We start from the raw sequence: 4279 nt of genomic DNA, 5'->3' as shown, positions 1-4279 counted from the left end.
GCAGTGCTGGTGCGTGGTGCGATGTGTGCTATGCATGACTAGTACGCATGGTGCGTAGCTAGAGCATGTGCGAGGGATGCTGCAAGGTGTGTGCATATGGTGCGAGACAAAGGGGGCCAGCATGCGTGGCTCGCTAGCAGCACGCATGCTGGATATGCGAGGGTGTGCGTGGTGCGTGAGGTGTGTGCGTGTGTGCGTGGGATGCTGGGGCCAGCGCCTAGCACTAGCACGCACCAGCGCCAAGCATCAACCAGCACTGCCTAGCTGGGATGCGAGGTTGGGCTAGTGCTAGCTGGCGTGCTAGCTGGCAGCAGCCCAGCACCCCTTGTGAGTGGCGGTTTAAGGAGAGGTGGGGACCAAAGCCACCAAGCTTCCCTTGGGGAGCAAGGCAATGATCCCCCCCCCATGGGATATGGTCCTCACCTAACCCATTCTCTCCTTTTGCCACTTGTTGGCTTGTGATTGCTTTTTGCATAATTATTTATTTTGGAATTAAATAAATTATTGCAATTGCACATGATCCCACATTGATCATGAAAAGGGGTTTCAAGTCCCCATTCTCTATAAATACCCAATTGGTTGGGATTTTGAGAATACAACTTTGAGTGGAATTAAAAAGGCAACTCTAACACTACTAGAATTTCCGTGGTTTTTAGACGCTTTTTAGGCATATTTTCGACACCAAAAAGCGTTGAAAATTATTTTCTCGACGCTTCCAAAAAGCGTCAAAAATAGTGAGTCGAGAAAATTCCTCTACGCAAAAAAGCGTCGCAAATATCGACGCTTTTTATTGTCCAAATTCGTATACAAAGCGTCGATATTTGCATTGTGTTGCGCACTTTTGTCAAATTTCTCGACGCTTTTTTATGTCTATATCGCATATTTGGCGACGCTTTTTAAGTCTCTGATTTCATACTTTATATGTACGGTATTCTACCGACGCTTTTTTGTGTCCATAATTTAAAATTGGGAAACACCTTTTCAAGTCCATATTCTCTATAAAAATATCCAATGTAGAAAATATATATATTATTTGCAAAGATACTCCATATCGTAGTATTAAAAAAAATCAGAAGAAATAGTTTACCCATAAATTGAATTTATTCATATTTAAACAAGAGTACAAATTATTATATGTATACATATGTAAAATAATGCAAAAAACTATGATTATATTCTAACATTATTAAACTAATATTCATTTACAAGACATTCGATCTCTTAAACTGCTAACATTAAATAAAAATGCATAGTTGCAATACTACAACTATTTCGAAAAACACGCAACTTCTATCTATTGAATTGGAGCTAATTTAACGTCTTCATGGAATGACTTGATTAATTTGTAGACTTGACACATATAATAGTCATAACATCCTGCATCAATAACAAGCATGTTAGAGCTGGAAGTTAAAATTTGCCATATATTTTTGTTGGTTGAATAAAACATGTTTCTAGTTAGTGGATTATAGTCCCAACAAGAAAAATTATATTAGATTTAAAAGACAGACTACAGATTTGTAATAAAAAATGTAACCAGCTGCATAACAAGGTTTCTAACACTAGTTACCTCTGGTTTCATTGCTGAAGAGTACTGAAATTCTTAGTCCACAACACTAAAGTACTTCATGCTGCCATATACATACTGATGTAGGAAATCAAGAGTTCCATCGATTATAAAACAATGCAAGTTTGAGAAACCTGCTTCATAGTTTTTATAGTTGCATCTCAGGTCCTATATTATGAAAGAAAGAAACAAGAAAGAGAAAGGACACACAGATGATCTAGATTCCAAAAACAATTGTTGCTCGTGTGGCATGAGACATAATAAAGACCTTAACGCGGGCAAAGCACCTACTTATCATCTTAGGAAACCCACCCAACTTAAATTTAGCCACTTCATGTTTAACTAAATCCAAAGTATTCATTTAATCAAACACACCCAACTCAAAGCAATAAACCCGCATAGGCTTTAAGAGAGCAATAAACATCCCCGCTGCGATAGAACCATGGCAGCAGACCACTGAAATTTCCAAAAGGCACAACTTCTAGCACACAATTACAAATTTAGAAATTCTTGAGCCTAGATTGGATAACTTTTGAAGATCTATATCTTTCACGAAGGGATTATGGGCTAATATCAAATGCAGGTATATCATTTTAAGACAAACAAAACTGTAGCTCAAGGCAACTAAAATTAGTACTACGACAAATCTAAAAAAAAAAAAAAAAAAATCTAATTGTTGAAAAACCTAAAACACCGACACAACCACATAACAGATATGATCTCCCACAAAAAGTAATCCAATATCACTAGGAGGCTTCTCTTGTCACTCTAGAAAAAATGTTCCTACCCAAAAGACAGGTTTGATTTCTTATAAATAACTTTCAGTCTTTTAGATGTTAAAAGGGGTTTAATATTTAATCTAGCTTGCATTGTATTTTATTTGGAAATATCAGTACATACTTAAGCTTCCCAAAATAACAAAAAATAAGGTTTAAAATGGTTTAGTCACACACTAATACTCACACCAATCCATCTAAGTAACTCCAATTATTTAATTTTTTGGGACGAGTAAGATACTAAGTACTACTCCCGTAATACTGGTATGTAATTACTTCCTAAAGAAGAGAATAAAATAAAAAGTTAAAGTAACAACCATAAATTCAAGAAAATAGCTAAATTCCCCATTCTGTTTAAACAATAAGAACTTTGCAATTAAGAAACCAACCAATTACTCCAAAAAAAATTCATAGCAAATCGTACAAAAAAAATAAAAACACAAAACCCCACTTATTTACTCAATCAGATCAGAAATTAAGCAAAAATTGAAACAAAATGGCCAATTTGACATCAAAATTAAACCAAAACAATTATAAAAAGCAAAATAACAGAAGAAAAAAAAAAAAAAAGCTAGAAATTCTAACCTGGATAAATTCATTGACCTCTAAAGCAACGTTGTATCTAGCAAAATAATACGGCATAATAAGGACAGGCATAACTCTAAAAGTGAAGACCAGATCTGTAAAGGGAGGAAAATAACCTAGCTCAACCACTAAGGATTGAATCTGAACCCCAATTGCTACTCTGAAATTTCAGAATAAGTACATTAGTTAAATTTGCAACAAATTAAACTCGTTTATCTCAATACCTCTCTCTCACAGTGGGGTTTCTACTAGAGAAGCATAAACAAAACCCTTAAATCTCTGTTCTTCATGAGTTAACCCTCTATCATCATTAAACGTAACATTTCTGAAAATTAAAACTCTAGACCTAAAATACTCAATTTTAACAAGAAATTAAAAAAAATGATAAAAAGTACCTTTGAATAATTACTAACTAGCATAGGAATGAGAGAAAAGCAAATTCTGCTTCCCAATTTATAAGAACCACGCTGAAAATACAGATCCAAATCCTAATTGCATGAATCTCTTAGTGTTTTTGGAGAACTGGGTACGGAGAAAGATGAAAAAATTAAAACTGATGAAACTATGAGAGTTAGGGTATGTAGAGCGGCGGTTTTATTATCCTATAATGTAATGCCATGATGCGAGCCAAAAGAAATTTGTCACGTGCCGTGTAGGTGGGTATATCTCGACGCTTTTACCTCTCGAAAATAAATTTTGACTTAAATAAGCGTCGAGGATACACGCATACTATATCAAGAGCTGACGCCCCCTACACTGTGTCGAGCTCACAGCGTCGCTAAAATACGCATTTTATAGTAGTGTAAGAAAGAGTAATCCTTTGATTCGTAAAACTCATAGTTATTTTGTCCGGGTCTTGACTAACCTTCATGACTTAGGACGCTCGGGACGGGTCGAGGGTACGATCCGTCGGAGATCTCATCTTTTCGGGATTTTGAAGTAAGAGCTCTTTGGGAGCGAAGCACGCGTCAAAGGTATAATTCTTGTTCTTAATCTTGTTTGATTAAGTTTATTATACTTGTTAATTGTTTTAATTAAGGGACAGGTCTTGGTAGGTTTCCTTCCGCGTAGTGTCGGGTCACTACGAAACCCTACACTTTTTCCACCAGTCTAGCTTTATATATTGATACATTTCAATTTTTGTCTGTCTTCAGTTTGAAGATCCATTTTCAATGGATGGGTGTGTAACCCTCAGGCAAATTCACCTAGTCCCAGACTTGATTTTCAGACATGGAGTCCATCTCGGATTTCATGGCCTCTTGCCGTTTAGCAGAGTTGGGGCTCGTCATAGCTTGTTTATATGTCGTTGGCTCATCTTTATCCATAACTAGGATATCCTGATCATCGATTA

General features: G+C 36.2%; 1 long non-coding RNA gene across 2 annotated transcripts; it reads right to left on the bottom strand.

Annotated features, from left to right (window-relative positions):
• Nucleotides 1-1152: 1152 nt before the first annotated feature.
• Nucleotides 1153-3556, bottom strand: LOC110692101. Of its 2 annotated transcripts, XR_002505382.1 has the most exons (5): nucleotides 3324-3556; nucleotides 3045-3088; nucleotides 2929-2965; nucleotides 1571-1701; nucleotides 1153-1377 (listed from the first exon to the last, which is right to left on the bottom strand). It is a non-coding gene; the product is annotated as an uncharacterized LOC110692101 (long non-coding RNA). The 2 variants fall into 2 exon arrangements; XR_002505381.1 differs by having other exon boundaries at nucleotides 2929-3088; nucleotides 3324-3554.
• Nucleotides 3557-4279: the final 723 nt, after the last annotated feature.

This window comes from Chenopodium quinoa, unplaced genomic scaffold (genome assembly GCF_001683475.1).
Source record: "Chenopodium quinoa cultivar QQ74 unplaced genomic scaffold, ASM168347v1, whole genome shotgun sequence".
NCBI lineage: Eukaryota > Viridiplantae > Streptophyta > Magnoliopsida > Caryophyllales > Amaranthaceae > Chenopodium > Chenopodium quinoa.
This window is presented reverse-complemented; position numbering and strand designations above follow the sequence as displayed.